The following is a 19,570-nucleotide window of genomic DNA, read 5'->3' on the forward strand; positions in this document are numbered from 1 at the left end:
ATCCTCTCGGAGATTTAAAACCCCTTAGTGATTTTTTTTAATTTATTTTTTTTTATGTGTATTAATTTTTTTTATATTTTTTTATTATTTTTTTAATCTTTTTTTATACATTTTTTTTTCGAACAGGTTAATAGGTTCGAACAGGTCGAACAGGTTTCATAGGTTACAAAATAATATAATAATTAATTACAGGAAATATCTCATTCATACATTACATAGTACAAAAACGTCTATCCCATTTACATTTAATATGCTGTTTAACAAATATGCAAAAAGATCACATGTGTTAAGTTCTTCAATCAATATATGAGGGTGCTTTAGTGGTTTTATGATCATGATCAAATGAATGAGTTTATCCCTAAATATTTATTGTACCTAACTTTTTCGTATAGATACTGTATATGAATCAATGTTCGTACCGGGGGCGTAGCTCAGATGGTAGAGCGCTCGCTTAGCATGCGAGAGGTACCGGGATCGATGCCCGGCGCCTCCAATCCTTTTTGTTTTACAAAATTGGTTTTAAAATGTTTATGTTTAGATGTATACTTGGTGTGATGCTAATTTCTTTATGTCATATTTCACATGGAATATTTTATTTCCAGTAAAATATTTGAAGGTGTCTCACACCACACATTCAAGTGATGGTTATTTTGATTATTCGATCATTTACCGGAAGGTATTCATGTACATTTAGCCCAATGTTTTTGAATTACTTAATATCTCTAAGCCTTTTGACCTCATTTGTTAGCTTCTAATAAGAAAACTTTGTAGTAAGTGGCCTCCCCATGTCCTTGGTTTTCTCAGTGTGTCTCATTTATTCCGCAGATCTCACCTTCTTTTTGATCGGGTTAATTCATCACATTAATCAAATCTATAGCACCCCTTGGCTACCACCCCTTGAGCGATATTCCACCAGCAAAATTTCGCCGTCTCAATCTGCTAACCAAAAAATATAACAAGATCCTTAGCAACACGGCGCTGCGGGTTCATAATATATACAACGTAAAGGCAACTGCGCTTCAAAAAATCTCCCATACAAACCGCAGAATCCGCCGCAGCCACCGGGTTCAACATGATCACCAAATGGATCCATGAATGGTCGGAAGCTTAACCAAATACAATTATAAATTGCATCACAGATACACTTCCTGGCTTTAATCTACTACGTAAGACCTGGTGCACGCTCAGTGCCGGTGCTAGGGTATAAGGCGCCTGCCTGCAAAACTAGCATAGGCGCCCTTCCGTTTTTTAAATTGATATTTTTTTATAGCACCAGCAGAACAAAAAGCTCAGTTTGGCGCCCCCTGAACAGGGGCGCCCGCCTGCAGTGCATCCCTTGCAGCCCGTTATCGCCGGCCCTGTGCACGCTTAACCTCATGGAGTAGCATAAAGTAAAGATGGAGTAAGCTACCATCACCATCATGCAGCTGCAGCGAGGTCGAATCTATCAAGCACATAACGGAGGAGTGCCCAGTGCCAGTGCCACCAGCGGGCCTATGAGGACAGTTCCCAATATTTCCTGTTTGCGACGTCGATTAACTACATAAACAATCTCGATGTTTGCCTGTAAATGTGGTACTAAAGTATGTACTTTTATACAGGGTGTCCCAAAAAGATTGGTCATAAATTATACCACAGATTCTGGAGGCAAAAATATGTTGATTGAACCTAACTTACCTTAATACAAATATGCACAAAAAAGTTATAGTCCTTTAAAGTTACAAAATGAAAATCAATTTTTTTCAATATTTCGAAAACTATTAGAGATTTTTTATTCAAAATAGACGTATGGCATTCTTATGGCAGGAACATCTTAACAAAAAATTATAGTGAAATTTGTGAACCTCATAAAAATTTTATGGGGGTTTTGTTCCCTTAAACATTAAACCCCCCGAAACTTTTGTGTATGTTCGTATTAAATTATTCTTAAAGTATTATTAGTTAAACACAGTATTTTTAAAACTTTTTGTCTCTTAGTATTTTCTCGGAAAGCCAGTTTTATCGAGATATTTTGAATATTTGTCAAATCCACCACCTATTTGTTAATGGTTAAAGTACGATTATAGAGACCTGGTAATAATATGAAAAATCTATCATTTAAATTTTTTTTAATATGAAAATATACTAAGAGGCAAAAAAGTTTTAAAAACACTGTGTTTAACTAATGGTACCGCAATGAAAGTTTAATTGGAACGTACACAAACATTTGGGGAGTTTAAAGGAACGAAACCCCCACACAATTATTATGTAAACATAATAAAAAAGAAACCGCATCTCGATAAAAATTGGTTTATCGAAAAAAGACTAAGAGGCAATAAAGTTTTAAAAATATTGTGTCTAACTATTGGTATACCACAATAATAATATAAATGGAACGTACACAAAAGTTTGGGAGGGGTTTAAGGGAACAAAACCCCATAAAATTTTTATGGGGTGCACAAATTTTACTATAATTTTTTTTAAGATATTCCTACCATAAGAATGCCACACGTCTATTTTCAATAAAAAATCTCTAATAGTTTTCGAAATATTGGAAAAAATTGATTTTTATTTTGTAACTTTAAAGGGCTATAACTCTTTTTATGTGCACATTTATACTAAGGTAAGTTAGGTTCGATCAACATATTTTTGACCCCAGAATCTATGGTATAATTTATGACCAATCTTTTCGGGACACCTTGTATAAATATGGTCAATTTTAATTGAACTTGTTTATTATTATTTATTGTAATCCTAAAAACGTGTCGAAATGCCATACGCTAAATAGAATACATAACGCTAAGTTAGATCTTCGATTATCCCATTTTTCAGATATTGCCTGGTCTTCCACAGTTAGTTGCCCGGTCTCCCTCAGTTCACACCATACGACCCGGAATCGATATGCACTAAGATCTTTATTGGCTCCTTAATAATGCTAATCTACTGTTAATTGATAATGACATAGGTACATGTTCTTTTTATTTTAAAATGGAACTTATTGTCCCAAACTCTTCTTTTGCTCACTCCACCGTCTTGTGATATAACGAAGTTAAAAATAATGTATCTTATATCACCAGTTCCCCATATTATTTCCTTTTCCTCTTTCCCACTTTTAACTAAAGTAGGGTGAGACGCTTTTTGTAAATGTTAACATAAAGTAACACATAAAAATGCCTGAAAAGTACTACGTCTTCAAAAAAATAAAACACTCGTTCTTACTCGTTTATACAATTGAGGGTACAGAATGTGTTAGACCAGTGAAGAGGGAAAAATATTTTAAATTTATTTTTAGAAATACAGTAGACTCCTCCCTCTATAACGAGAACTGAAATGGCGGAATAATTACCTCGTTATAAGCGGATCTCGTTATATCAGACAACAATAATATTAAAACGTAGTTTATTAGGTGTCGATGGTCGACCTGAACAATGAAACTTGCCATTGTAAATTGTAACTTTCCTACAATATGTATTCAATATCGGTCGATAGATAAACCGAAAGAGTTTATTGCAGGCGGTGTTTATTACACCACTGGCCTCGATAATAATATACAAGCAGTTGGGGTATTTATTTATAGCCATTACTTCGCTAAAAACAGGTAAAAAACATTTCTTCGATTTCATTTTTCCTCGTTATAACCAATTATGCCTCGTTATAGAGGTGTTATCGTTCAATAGGAATTTCATGAGACATCTAGCGTACCTCGTTATATGCGAAACCTCGTAATATCCGTGTTCGTTATAGAGAGAGTCCACTGTATCTCAATATTTTTCTCTTGAATGCCCTGATTTAGGCTGCGTCTTTTTTCGTCATTACCCAGGTTTCACAACCATGGGTTACTTCTTCTTAACGTGCCCTATTATGAAGTCCCCTTGACGTTGGCGATTAACATGGCGAAACTGTCTCTGTCTCGAGCAGAGTACTGCTCTAAATAGTTGTTCTGCTTTCTTTATTACTGTCCACCCTCAGATATTCTTCAGTCAAGAGGCCTGCTTTCTACCAATTCCTCTGCGTCCTTCGATTTTACCAATCATAATAAATTGAAGAATATTATACCGGTCTCTCCTTACTACGTGTCCAAAATAGGCCATCTTTCTATATTTAATGTTATCAAGCAGCTCGTGGGCAGCATTTGTTCTCTTAAGGACTGCAACATTTGTCAGCATAGCCGTCCATGGTATTTTTAGTGTACGTATGTGCAGCCACATTTCAAAGGCCTCCAAACGATTCAAAGGACACCATACAAGAGGACTGACCAAATGTAAAATTTAATCATGCACTTTCGAAGTTGAAGGGTTAATGGGTTAATTTTAATTTTGTTAGTAATTTTGGTTCCTTTGCCTTTTTCTACTAATTTCGATGCCATCAAGCTTTTAATAGCATCGTAGGTACGAATCCCGCTGGAAATACGTGAATTAATTTCGCTACTTACGGAATTCTTCTGATTGATTTCTGTGCCCAGATATGTATTAAAAAATGTTAAAAACTTAACAAAGAGTTAAACCTTTATCTCTTATTTCCCGTGCTTGCACCAGTTCTTAAAAAGGAGTTAATACAAAGAAAAAGATAATAGAAAATTCGGAAAGGACTAAAGCAATTGAATTAGCTATTTGGGTCCACATTGAAATGTAAACAAGCTTGAGCTTGAACTACCGTATCAACCTGACCCTCTTGTCCAGTTTCTAGTAGTTTCAGGTACAAAGAAACTTTCTCACTTTATTGAACTCTTTTTTTAGGGTTTTTTCTATTCGAACTTCGTTTTCTTTGAAGTAGTTTTTTGTGTGAGTTATTATCGTATTAATATTGAAGTATGTGGTAAAACAGCTTACATACCAAGGTGTACAGATAACTGAGAACGGCATCGAAGAAAAGGAAACATGAAAATGGTTAATGCTCGCTAACAAAGCAATACTTATGTGGCGACACGCTTCAATTACTATTTTGCTAATTTTAATTTTTAATAACTTTTTGAAAATGAAATAATACGTCACATTTTAAAATTCACAAACCATATGCATAAAGGGCCTGTTAAATTTTAAGAAACGAAATATATCAGTATTCAGATAAAATGTCTTCTCAGCTTTTAAAACACCAGATGTTGATGGCCTGTTCAGTTTATGCATGGGAAACGCAAATTCCATAATAGATTACGGGACGATAAAGGGCCAGCCTCCTTATGTCAATAAATCAGTCTTCAACTTCTTTAAAAACCACAGAAATGTAAAACTAATGTTTTTAGTTCATCCACAGGCAGTCTGACACAAGTCCTCGTCCCGCAAAGAATAACAAACAGTCTTACGACATATAAGATATAAGCACGCCTTTTTAACCAAAAATAAATAAATACATTATTGTTCGTTGTCTTACACTTATTGTAATTTAATTTAATTGATTCCGTCAACACACCACCCACGGTACACGTATCTATGTTGAAGTAGCAGTTTTTTTTTTTTTATTTAAAACACTTATACCACATCAACCACGCAGGGTTATTAGTGGGATTACAAACACAATATTTTTCATATGAATTACATTAAATACTATAATAAAATTTTATGTCCTTTAAATAATTCAATACATTTAAATTTTTGTCCGTCAGGATGGATTTGAGGTTGTCTGGAATTCCATGTATTCTTCTTTCATTTTGGAAACAAGGGCAGTCAAGTAGGAAGTGTTTCACTGTTAATGAAGTGGAGCAGTTGTTGCAAATAGGCGGTGGATCTTTACTGATAAGAAATTTGTGTGTTACAGCTGTATGACCAATTCTTAAACGGTTGATGATCACTTGTTCTCGTCTACTGGTGGGGTTATTCATACAGCTGTTGTTCACCTGTGGGCATATTGGGATTAATTTGTTTTCAGAATTTTCCCAGTAATTTTGCCAAGTGTTGTTGCAGTGAATTTTAATTAGATATTTCATATCACTGTAAGGATACGTTGTAATTTTTGTAGTATCTTCTAAGTTGATTCGGCTTGTAGTTGCTAGTTGATCTGCTTTTTCATTTCCCGAGATTCCAGTGTGCGATGGCACCCAAATGAAGGCTATGTCTTTTCCCATCGAATGTAATATTTCTAATTCATTTTTTACTGCTTGTGTAATGGGATTTGTTGTATAAATTTGCTTCAATTTCAATAATGCATTAAGTGAATCTGTAATGATGACGCACTTCATCGTGTTACTCGATTTGAGAAAAGTTAAGGCATTCAATATAGCTGTGGTCTCGCCTGTGAGTATACTACACGTTGTAGGTAACTGAGTGCTGTTGGAGTTTTCATCAGAATAGTACGCAGCAGCATGTCCATCAGGGGTTTTAGAGGCGTCTGTAAATATGTGTAAGTGATTGGGGTAATAGGATATGATTTCTGCAAAAACATTTTTAATTATTGAGAAGTTTGTATTTGATTTGGGGTACTTTCTTAGTGTTAGGTCAATGGTCAAAGGGTGGGTTGTCCATGGAGGAGAGACTGCATTTGTATATAACAATAAATTAAGTTGATCCATGTTGAAATTTGTGGCTTTTATTCTTTCTATTAGAGGTATACAGTTTGTTGATTTTTTAAAAGAGAGGATGCCAGGTTGGAATATTTGAGAGAAAAGAGGATGTTGTTTTTGGATTGAAATTTTGGCAATGTAGTTTAGTGATAATTGTTGTCGTCTTATGGTCAGAGGAGGCTCCTTAGCTAGAACTTGTAGGCTATTAGTGGGACTAGTTCTAAATGCACCTAGTGCCAGTCTCAAAGCTGTAGATTGAATGCTATTGAGTTTTTTTAGAGTAGTTTTGCTTGCGGCGTTATAACATATGCAGCCGTAATCTAGTTTACTTCTTATGAGTGATTTATATAAGTTTATTAATATTTTAGTATCTGCGCCCCAAACTTTATTAGACAGAATTTTGAGTATATTTAACCTAGATTGACAGGAATGTTGTAGTTTGTTTATATGTGAGTTCCAATTTAAGGTTCTGGTAAAAGTTAGACCTAGAAAATTAACTTCTTCTGATTGTTTTATTGATAACTTATTTAAAGTTAAGTCAGTAGAAAACCGAGATCTATTTTTATTAAAAATTATATATTGTGTTTTTTCTGTAGAGAAGTTAAACCCAGTTTTTAGCGTCCAATTTTCAAGACGAGTTATAAAATTTTGTAAGATTTTACTTGCAGATTCTATATTGTTGGATTTAGTATAAACGACGATGTCGTCTGCATAGATACTGGCTTTAATAGGTGCTCTAATTTCATGAATAACACTATTGATAGCCACTAAGAATAATGTTGGGCTTATTATGGAACCTTGAGGGATTCCATTTTCTAATGTTCTTGTTGAGCTTTTAAGGCCATTTATTCTAATTTCTATTGATCGATTACTTAAAAAATTGTTTACAAATGCTAGTATGTTCCCTTGAACTCCGTTTTCGCTTAGATTTTTCAAAATACAGTGTCTCCAAGTTCTTTCAAAAGCTTGGGTAATATCAAAAAATATTGCAATCAGTTTTTGGTTATTAGCAAAGGCTTCATTAATTGAGTTTTGTAAAGTAACATGGTTATCTGACGTCGACCTGCCTCTTCGAAAGCCGCTTTGATAGGGGGAAAGGAGATTATTGTTTTCCAAGTGCCATACTAAACGTGAGTTTAAAATTTTTTCCAAGATTTTACACATACTACAGGTAAGAGAAATGGGGCGGTAAGAAGAGGGATTATCTTTAGGTTTATTAGGCTTGATGATGGGAATTATTATTGCCTGGGACCAAAGCTCAGGAAATTTATGTTTTAGAAAACAAATATTAAATAAATCTAGTAAAACTAGTTTAGCTGTAAATGGTAAGTTTTTTATAAATATTGGTGGTATGTCATCTGGTCCGGCCGAGGTGTTTTTTAAATCAGAAATAGCAAATTCCAATTCTTGAAGAGTTATGGCGATATTTAACGGATTATCGATATCGTTTATGGTAATAATAGAGGATTCTAGAGATTTCTTGTGCGTTAACATTTCCTGAGGTATATTATTATTGCTAGAATTTTGTTGATAAACATCAGCTAATGTTTCTGCAATAGTTTTGTTACACGTGATTAGTGTTTGACCAAGAGTTAAGGTGTTTATTTGTCTAAAAGAGTTGGAGCCTTTGAGTTTACGAATTTTAGACCAAATGACAGCTGAAGGGGTTGATGAATTTATAGATGAGACATAATTTTCCCATGTATTTCTTTTGCTTTTTTTTATGAGATATCTCGTTTTTGCTCTAAGTTTTTTAAAATTGAGTAAATTTTCTTCCGTGTTCTGCTTTTTAAGTTTATTAAACGCGCGTTTTGTTATAGATAGAGCCAGTGCGATTTCGCTGGTCCACCAAGGTACTGGTTGTCTATTACAAAGTTTAGTTTTACCGATATTAGTTAAGGCTGCTTCTGTTATGATATTATTTAGGGACCTAATGTCAGAGTTTATGTCACTGCTTAATTGGAAATTTTCAATTCTCTTTTGGATGTCGATTTGATAGGAATTCCAGTTTGCATTCTTTAATTTCCAAGAGTGATATATTGGGAATTTAGGAGATTGAGATTTATTAAATGTTACATGAATGGGGAAATGATCACTGTCATGTAGTGATTCTAAAGTATTCCATACGAGATAAGTTGATAATGATTGGCTACATAATGTTAAATCTATAGCGGAAAATAAGCCGTTATAAGAATTAAATCGGGTCGATTTACCAGTATTGAGTAGTATTAAATCTGAGGATTCAATGAGGTGATTCATTAGGTTGCCGAATTTGTCAGTTTTATGACTTCCCCATGCCGGATGATGGCAATTCATATCACCTAAAATTATTTTTGGATTTGGGATTTGATCTATAAGATTATTAAATTCTTGTAAATCGAGGTCGCTGGGATGAGGCAGATATATATTGCAAATATTAATGTGTTTTTGATAAGTTACTGCTACAGCTACAGCTTCAAGACTAGTATTTATTGAGATGGGTTTAGCTTGTACATCAGTTCTAGTAAAGATAGCTACTCCGCCACTGGCATGGTGAGCGTTTCTGTTTTTTAGAAAACATTGATAGTTTCGAAGGTTTATATTAGTATTTTTAAAATGGGTCTCTTGAAGACAAAGTATTTTAGGAGATAGTTCATTTATTAACAGTTTTAATTGTTCAATATGGGTGTAAAACCCATTAAGGTTCCATTGAAGAATAAAAGAATCTGACATTAGATTTCCGATTGGGATTGCGGTTCGTCGGACTCTTCAATTGAAGATGCTTGATTGGGGTTTAGTTTCTTCTTTAAACGGGTGATGTTATTTTTTAGTTTTGAGTTATGGATGTAACAGTGGATGAAGTTAAGAATATCGATTAGTTCAGAAGGTTCATTGGAATAATTTTTGGAGATTAATTCAGGGTGTTGAGAGTATAATGTATTATCTAGAAAATCGCAGATTTCATTATAATTTAGAATAAATGCAGGTGATCTATTCTCTATTTTATCTTTTATTGATTCCAGAGAAAGAGTAAGTTCTTCGCGTGAGGTTTTATCTGATTTTTTGTATTTTTTCTTTGGTTTGTTTAAAGGAGGTGGCATAAAAGGTTGTGTATTAGTTTGTGTATTATTGTCAATAATGTCTGGAGAGGAAGATATTTGTCTTTTAACTTGATTGGTTTTACTGGGAATATTTGTAGATGATGGAGACGTTTGTACTGTTAGAATTTTGGTAGAATTATCTGAGACTGATGATGTACTGGGAGGAGGGTTTTGGTTTGTGTTGTTTATAGGTGTTACTGGTGAGTCAGTTTCTATTGTTAAATTTGTTTGCTCATTTGATTCCTGAGCTTTTGTTCTAGGTTGAATAGTTTCTAGTGAAGGGTTTAATGGGGTCAGATCAGTTCTATGAGGACATTCAGTTTCTTTGTGGCCTATAGTTTTACAATTTAAGCAGTTATATCCATCTATGGAAAGGAACAGACGATATAGGGTGTTGTCATGTGTTATAAGAAAAGAATCAGGGATAGACACATTTTCTAGATGATTGATAAATATTTGCCGTCTAAAACTGAGGACATGGCTGTACTCTGTTTCCGGCATACCTACTCTTAAAATAGTCATCTTAGACACGGCAATGATACCCATCTTTTGTAGTTCTGCTTCTATAATGTTGCTAGGAATTGTAGGGTCTACATTAGATACTACGAGTCTATCGGCTGGAGTAATCAATCTTCTTATTTCTATCTCTGTTTCTTTTATATATACAAATTTGTAGGAGTGGAGAAGTGAATCGACCATGCTTTTTGACGAAAGATAAATACAAATTCGATTGTTACAAATTCTTGATGCGAAAATTATGTTACGGGGTCCTACTAGCGATCCTACTGCTATGATGTAGTCGTGTATTTTAGTATCTTCCATACTAGATAGGACAACAGCTTGGTCTTTTGTTGGGTGTTTAAAAGAATTTACTGCAGTGGAATATGACATTGGTGATGATTTTTTTGTTTGAGTCATGTTGAATGAAGTTGTGTTATTTAAAGTGATATCGGTTGAAGTCATTTTAATTTAAGGTGCCGTAAGTCCGGCCCTGTCGCCAGTTCGAAAACTGGTCTTCGTTCTGGACACAATCTTGTTTTATCAGTATTTTGTAGGTTATATTTCTGATACTATTATTTATAATAATGTAATTTCAAGTACTCACGTTTGTATATATTCGTGGGCACTTGTGTTGCACTAGAACTTTTATGCACAGGTGAAATAACAATATTTGAAAGGTAATTTACCATTCAAAATAATTTATTTTAGAACGGCTTGTAAACGTGGTATATTGTACCATAGTCAGGACCGTACCGAAGTAGCAGTTATTCAAAGACTTGCATGGATTATGACAGAAGAGACAATAAACCTTAAATACTTTTGAAAGAAAGATATTGCTAGGGATATTGGAACCCATCTGCGACACAGGTATGTGGAGAATAAGGTTAAATCACGAGATGTATCAATATTACAAAGAACCCTCTATAGCAATTTATGCAAAAATACAAAGACTGCGTTGGGCAGGTCACCTTATAAGAATGGATAATGACAGAATACCTAGTAGACCGCTTAGTGGAACTATGATGAGACGTCGGCCAATAAAGAGACCAAGGAAGAAATGATTAGACGAAGTGAGGACCGCTATCCAAGAGAAATGGGTGGATAACTTAAGGGGAGTAGCCAGGAAAAGAGATAGTGGTGGGGGAGGCCAGCGACCGACTTGGGTTGTCTCCATCATAGGAGAAAAAGAATATGGTTGTTATTTTCTCTTTGTTTTATAGTCTTATTATTAATTATCAGCTTTAGTTTATTCTTCTAGTTTATTCAGACATCTTTTATTTGTGGATCTCACAAAAGCATATGACACGATTCCTGTGAGAAAGCTGCGGCAGTCTCTTGAACGATCTTCCTTAAGAGCAAACAGTAGCGATCAACAGGTAGCAACAAACGCGTTCCAAGATTGCGGCTCTAATTTGGAATATTTTGTCGAGATATTTGGTACACATACACCCAATTTCAGAAATATGTTAGTATGTGGAAATTACTCCATAACTTAATAAAATATTGAAAAAAGGAGCCTGTACCGCCATTAAGAAAGACAAAAAAATACACTTTCTTCAAATAAACTTTTTTATCCCGTGCCTAGATTTTGTCAAATTGGAAATTGGAACTACTACTTTTTATAACAAGAAATCGAACGTCACTGAATTGGCAACATTTCGCGCATTAGTGTATAAAAATTATTGTTTTTGATAGTATAAACGTCACTGTCAGTGCCGAATTACCGATTCACTGTTGCCTCACTTTTGAAAGTTCGCAGAACTTTCGCAATCTTGGACCGCGTTTGTTGCTACCTGTTGATCGCTACTGTGTGCTCTTAAATAACACGATCATCGCCGCGGTCAACAACTATACAATAAAACCACATCAAAAATCAAACTAAACAACACCTTATCAAAAGAATTTCCAGTAACAAAAGGATTACGACAAGGATGCTGCCTCTCCCCAATACTATTTAAGATCTATTTAAATGAAGCAATAAAACACTGGAGACGATCTTGTTTTCAGGGATGGAAATTCAACTTGACGATGATACAACATTGTATAGTCTACATTTCGCGGATGACCAAGTCGTAGTAGCAGCATATAAGGAAGATTTAGAATTCATGACGAGACGTTATTTCAAACATATGAAGAGTGGGGCCTTTCTGTAAATAGCAACAAAACGCAATACTTATGCATCGGGACTGAAGTAGAAGATCTAGTAGTTAACGAACAAGAAACAATCAAGAACTGTGAGGAATATGTATATTTGGGAACAACAATCAACAAGAGTAGGCGCACAGAAAAAGAGATAGAGCAAAGGATCGTGAAAGGAAAAAGGCTGATTGGATGCCTAAACCCGAAGCTATGGTCAAAAGAACTATCTAATCAAAGAAAACATCTTATATGAATAACCATTTTCAATTTCGTTGCAAAACGAAAATACAGCCGAACCATATTCCAGTCCAATCAGAGAGTGCTGCAAGCACCTCTACCGGTTTCGAAACTTATTAGTCTCTCATCAGGAAGCACATATGCTGCTCTCCCTGATCCAACCAAAACAAACCCCAGCGTGCAGTCCCGAATCAGAGAAGGTTCCCATTGTTTTCATTCTGGTGGGATATGCTATATGCCATTAGAGTGAAAACTTAGTCTTAAAACATCTTATCTTTAACTCCATCTTTAAAAGTATAGTGCTCTACGGATGCGACACATGGCAACTTACTAAATCCCTGGAACGACGCTTACTTGCATTGGAAATGGACTTCTGGAGAAGATCGGCTAGAAAATCAAGGCTTGAAAGAATACAAAATGACCAAATCAGAAATATAATGGGAGTCAAGTCAACCATCATAGACAAAATTCAAAGGAGGCAACTGATCTGGTATGGCCATGTAGAAAGAATGGCGACGACAGACTGCCAAAACAAATTCTAAAATGGACGCCAAGGGTAAGGAGGAAGAGAGGAAGGCCGCAACAATCCTGGTTAGGTGGCATTCAGAAGACAATATGTCGGAAAGGAATCTTCACCCTGGCGAATGGAACGACCGACGAAACTGGAAACTAGGAACCGGAAGGCGAAGAACGCTATAAATAACCGGGATAATAATAATAATATAATTAGTTTGAGTTTTTCATGTTTATTGCTAGCCTTTATTTCTTTTTTCAGTGCCCAACAATCTTGTATTATTGAGGACTACCTAATGTTGTTAGTTACTACTCCTTCATCTTCTTCTCGTAACGCAACCACCCTTTTTGAGTTCCGGCCTGCTTTACTTATTATTCTTCCATTCTGCCCTGTCGGTGACTATTCTTCTGCCCTGCCTTATGTTCATGGTTTTAAGGTCCTCATCTACATCTTCTATCTTTTAGGGGGCCTTCCTTTTGTTCTATTTCCTTGGCTTCTATTTCTGGAATACTTTTACTGCTCGATTTTGGGGAATTCTTCCTAAGTGACCAAGCCAGTATAGGTCTTTTTGACTAGTCAAAAATCTCTGTCTGAAATATTGACAAGTAAGAGAAGGCTATCTCACAATTCTAAATAATATAACAGCTGCAGTTTTGTTTTAGCTCCGAAGTGGTACACATAGGACTTAAGGTGGGTCAAAAAAATATTAGTTTATTATGGTTTTCTATTACTTGTTATAAACTTTTTGTAGATTTTTATTTTTTTAAAGATTTTTATCCGTTTCTTTCTCGGTCTATGAACCTGTAAAGGGACAAAATATCAGAAGTATGGAAAAGGCAGCGTATTGGAGTAGCGAAGGGGGAGAGTGCAGGCAAATGAGGCGGTCGATGATGCGTGCCGCGTGAGTGGTTGCCTACCACTCTAGTTGATTAGATCGGGGGTGCGGGGGCGGTATCGAAACAGCTTCACTCGGTTTGCCGCCAACGCCGCTCCCGTTCTGTATACACGATATACAGGGTGGCAAGTATGTCGGGCTAAGAAAAATTAAGATCAGTTTTCTCTCCTATATAAAGAAATACACACATCGGAAAAGTCTAAGGATATTTTTAGAAAGAGACGTAATTTCTTCTTTAATTGTTTCGAATAAAATAATAATCGATTTGTAGTGATTAGCAGTACCTATTATGTAAAATATAATACCAGCAGGGGTGAGAGCACGCCAAATAGAATTCTATTTTGCTGACGTCAAAAAATCGAATTTCACAATGGGAGAATCGACAGTTGCTAGGCAACGTGACGTCACTAAAATAGAATTCTATTTGGCGTGCTCTCACCCCAGGGCCCAGAGCACGCCAAATAGAATTCTATTTTTCTGACGTCACAAAATAGAATTTCATAATAGGAGAATCGACGGTTGCTAGGCAACGTGACGTCACTAACTGTCGATGATTGTGAAATTTGATTTTGTGGCGTCAGCAAAATGGAATTCTATTTGGCGTGCTCTCACCCCAGGTTTCTAAAAAAACTGATAAGACTCTTAAAGACTATTTTGTAGAAAACTGAGCAGTGTTTCTACCTATTTTGAAGGATTATTCACATACTGTCACTGCTAAATCTTAAAATTTGTCAGATAACGTATTCTGTTCAACCCAACCAACTGTCAATACAGATGGAATAGCCCCGTCCAGTGGCGTAACAAACTCCGTCGGGGCCCTCCCGCAGAATTGGGAATGGGGCCCCCTTTAAAAAATTATTACATGAAACTAGTGTAAAAAAACTTATAATATAAGCCCAGAAAAGTACGTGAAATACGGCAATACCGTGTAATTTTCAGTGTCACAACCGAAGTGGCCCAGTTAATACTTTTCGAGTTATTTAGGAGTGAAAATAACTTAAAAAGTAAGTATGTAGTTGATCGCAAAAATTATTCTCAGCAAAAATGTAGCTTATAAAAAAATAAAAAAAATGAAGCTCAACACAGTAAAATCAAAGTTGTAGCCCATGAAAAATAATTATTCTTATTGGTCAAATTCCAAATCGAATATTTAACACGAAATAACCAAAAAATGGAGGAAATTTCTTGGGAAAAGCTTATTAAAACTTTTTTAAAGTGTTTAAAAAACTGTATTTTTTATAAAAGTTTCCAACATCAAAACTAAGCGAGCTGTGCTCAAAATACAGTTAAAACCTTTTTTGGTTGAAAAAAATTGTGAAAATCTCTTTCTATTTAGCACCCTAAATGAAACTAATCATTATCGCTTTACAAATTACCTAACTTTTTTTATATGGCTAGTAAGTTTCACCGGTTCAAAGTGCTTATTTTTGAAAGGACTTAAATGAGTCAGTAATCACGAATGTATGCAAATTTTAATCAGCCACATATCAACCAATTTTTGTCTTACAGAAAAACAAAATAAAACACAAAATATTTACAAAAGCAAAACCTACATTTCTTTATTGTTTGAGTTTATTCGCATCACTAATACTTTATAAGTTATTTTGAAAAAATGGCATTTTTCCAAAATAAAGAAATTTTTTTACTGTAAAACCAAATTTTTTTAAAAATAAGAACTTCGAACAAAGTTACAGATCATATAAACAATACATATATAAGTAAAGGGTAAGGCGCTAACGATTAATCTTATTTGTGGTGCTAAATAGAAGGAGATTTTCATGATTATTTTTTTTACCAAAAAAGGGGACCACTTTATTTTGAACGTAACTCGCCTAGTTTTGATGCTAGAAACTTTTATAAAAAATAAAAAATAAAGCTCTTTATTAAACATTTAGAAAAAGTTTTAATGAGTTTTCCCCAAAAAGTGCTTCATTTTTTGGTTATTTCACGTTGAAATATTCGATTTGGAATTGGACGAATAAGACTAATTTTTCATGAGCTACAACTTTGCTTTTATTCTGTCGATATACTTCATGCATACACCATTTTTTTTTGTTTTTTATGAACTGCATTTTTGCTAAAAACTGCTTGAAAACGTGTTTTATTTGTTGAAAAATAAACATGTTCACTCTCAAATAACTTGAAAAGTATTGACTTATATAAACTTTATAGAACAAAAATTGATTAGAATTAGTCAATGTATCCATTTCCAGACTTATTTTAAACGTATGTTTTTCACCCCGAGAGTCATCCCTTCCGCCCTCAAGTAAAAACAACCAACGGCACAAGTCCAACTTTGAAGTTGAAGTTTAAGTAGAACCTAAATCCAAATTGTCAGTAGTAATTGCACAAGAGCTCTGAAATTATTGAATTTTTCCCGAGTGACACTTTGACAGTTTTAATTTCACGAGCCGAAGGCGAGTGAAATTATGTCAAAATTCTATATTAATTTCAGAGGTCGAGTGCAATTTGTTGCGATTATTTCATGAATAAAACTGTTCAAAACCAAAATTTTATTGTAATTTATTTATGTAAGTACCATTAAACACACAGTTTTTATAAATATTTGACGATTGAAAGTCATCACTTTTATAATTTTTAAAACATTAATTGTCATTAATGTCACTGAATGTATTTTTTCGTAGCAACGAAGGGCATCTGACGTAATATACTTAACGACGGGAGATTATCAAAAATTATCGATTTAATTCAGATTTCTGTAGCTTTCTATTGGTCAGAATCTCCTATGAATGAAATAATCAAGCAAATCCGTCGTGACGCTGATAATTACACTCCAAAACGACCATTTACTGGGCTACTAATGTATTCTAGGGAGAAAAGTGTATTCTATACTAGTGAGTGTATTCTATACTAGAAGAAAGAAAATCGACAGAATGTAAGATTCTAAAAGAAGTAAAACAGGGATGTGTAATGTCCCTACTGTTGTTTAATTGATATTCAGATATAATCTTTAACCGTGTCTTGCACAACTTGGAATATGATGTAAAAATGAATGGAAATCTGATAAGTACCATTAGATACGCAGATGACACAGTTATATTGAGCTATGTCTTAAAAGTTTTGCAATGTTATTTAAAGTGGTCAGATGAGAGATGGGACTAAAAATTAATTATTCTAAAATAAAATATATGGTATTTAGTCGCATATTATATCATAATACACAATTTCAAATAGATGGACAAACAATACAAATAGTATCCAATTTTAAATATCTAGGTTGTGATAATACCGAACAATTAGACCAGATAAAAGATAAAAAATGTAAAATTGAAATGTTTTTAAAAATCACAGAAAAAAATCAGTATAAGTCAGTAAAAATGATCAGTCCTCTGTAGCGATAACTTGAAATTCAACTTCGGAAACACATGTGGCCAGTTATCTTATATGGTGTCGCCATATAAGATATGGCGACACATTATAAGCATGGACCTTAAAAGTATCTAGGCACTATTAACCGCTTAGAGGCTTTTGAAATGTTGTTGAGAGCAGAAGCTACTCATCAGCTGATTGATAGCGTCAAATCTATATAGCATATAGCGAAAATAGCATACCTTGGACATTATAATGGGGGGAAAAGATGATAATATCCTTCAACTATGATGGGTAAAATCAAAGGACGCAGGGAATCGATAGAAAAGCCTCGTGATTAAGTATGTCAGAAAATGGACCTGGATATGAAGAGTCTGAACTTAAAGGTGCTGAAGAATTCTTCAGAGAATGGCTTAAAATAGAGATAGTCTTGATGTGTTTCTCCTTCACAGTTATACACCATTTCCTTCAATTGTTCCTATTAATTTAACTAATAATTTTTTGAAACCATTAAAATCTCTTTGTTACCCTTCAGTTCTCTGTTTGGCTTGTGTTTCCCTACTATAAGAGAAATATACATTCGTTTTTTAAATATACTGCAAAAAACCTATCGCGTTCTTGTATACATTCAAGCGATTCTACTTTACAACCAGTTTTATCGTTTTAATTTGGAAAAGTGTAGAACGTTCTCTATTGCAACAATACACTCAATAGCCGAAGAAATAAATTCTTCATTCTCTGTAAATCGACGCATCGCAATGCATTACAAAACCAATAGAGACTGCGATCGTCTGGTTGCAGCTGCAGCTGCGATATGTTTACAGATATAGACGTACAGGGATGTTATCCAGGGAATATATTACATAGATAGATCAATATGAATTTTGTATCTGAAATTGTTGTATTCAATTCAACGATAGTTTAATCAACAAATAACTGAAAAATGTTTAAAAAGTTTTCTTTTATACTCGATGCAGCAAGATATAAAAAGTCTGTAACTAATACAGTGTGTCTGCGTAACTTGGAACCATATAGGAAACTTGTTTAATATCAATTTTACGAAAAAAAAAGTTATTCTTCATAAAGTGCTCTGCATAGTCTAAAACCTAAGATGCAATTATCGGATATCAAATTTTATCAATAATGTACGAGGTATGTCCAAAAATATGAATTTCGCTCAAGAGTAAAGTGCCTTTATATTTCACAATATCAATAATTGTTATTAAGAAAGGTTGTTTGTAATTAAAAATTATGTTATAATATGCATTTACACTCTACTAATTGAAAAAAAAAATTGAAAATTTTCCTCAAATTACGGATACCCAACATCATTTTTGTTTAAGATAAGTAACTCAGTTATTATTAATTCTGCGAAAAAAAGTTATTATTTATAAAAATGTCTGAATAGTCAAAAAACTAAGATGCAATCATAAGATACCAATTTTTTTCAATTTTATACGAGGTATGTCAAAAAATATGAATTTCGCTGAAGAGTAAAATACCTTTAGAGTTCACAATACAGAATACAAGACAGAAGAATCTGCGTGCCGTACAAAACAATGTTTCGTAGCTGACATACTTTTTAACAAACATGATTATTATCACTTTTTGTGTAGAATGAACCGTTATCTGAAAAATAACGCTTAAAGCAACCGGCGATTTTGAATGTCAGTTTAAATTGGATCATTCTCGAACTTCTTTCCTGAGGCTTTTACAAATTTTTCAATAGCAGTATCTCTAGTAATACAGGTCATATTCATCCACATTGTATTAGGACTTCCTTCAGTGTTGATATTCTCTGATAGAATATTACTATGTCTCATATATTTCTTTGACATCCAACATCCAACAGTTGTTTGTCGAGTACAAATTTCTCTGTCGTTATTCTACCATTCTTTCTTGTAATTTCTACTACCTTATATTTCATTTCCCTACTAACGATTATGCCAATTCCATCTCTAGTGTTACTTTTCAATGCCACCATTTATATCCTTCATCTAGTTATTTCTTTGGACTGGGAACCCGGGAGCCACTCTTTGCACTAAATGTATTATTGCAGAAATGCCGAGATCAAAGGAAAGACGTCTTTGCTGTATTTATTGACTATGAGAAGGCCTTTAATCGAGTACAACGTCACAAATTAATTAAAATATTAAAGGAAAAAGGAGTTGATAGTCAAGATGTACGAATCATAGAAAAATTATACTGCCGTCAAACAGCGACAGCTTGCATAAATGGAAAATTAACAGAAATATGCAAAATACAAAGAGGTGTCAGACAGGGTTGTATACTGTTTCCACTGTTATTCAATTTATATTCAGATAGAATATTTAAAGAAGCGCTGCATAATTTTTAATGGTGTGTAAAAGTTAATGGGATTCTGATAAATACAATCAGATATG

General features: G+C 34.1%; 1 protein-coding gene and 1 non-coding gene across 2 annotated transcripts in view; both read left to right on the top strand.

Moving 5' to 3' along the window:
* The window catches only part of LOC114324477 (LIM/homeobox protein Lhx3), a 279,019-nt gene that overhangs the window by 74,204 nt on the left and 185,245 nt on the right, over positions 1–19,570 (top strand). The window lies entirely within an intron of this gene.
* On the top strand, positions 421–493 carry Trnaa-agc (transfer RNA alanine (anticodon AGC)). Its single transcript has one exon. It is a non-coding gene; the product is annotated as a tRNA-Ala (tRNA).

This window comes from Diabrotica virgifera, chromosome 1, assembly GCF_917563875.1.
Source record: "Diabrotica virgifera virgifera chromosome 1, PGI_DIABVI_V3a".
NCBI lineage: Eukaryota > Metazoa > Arthropoda > Insecta > Coleoptera > Chrysomelidae > Diabrotica > Diabrotica virgifera.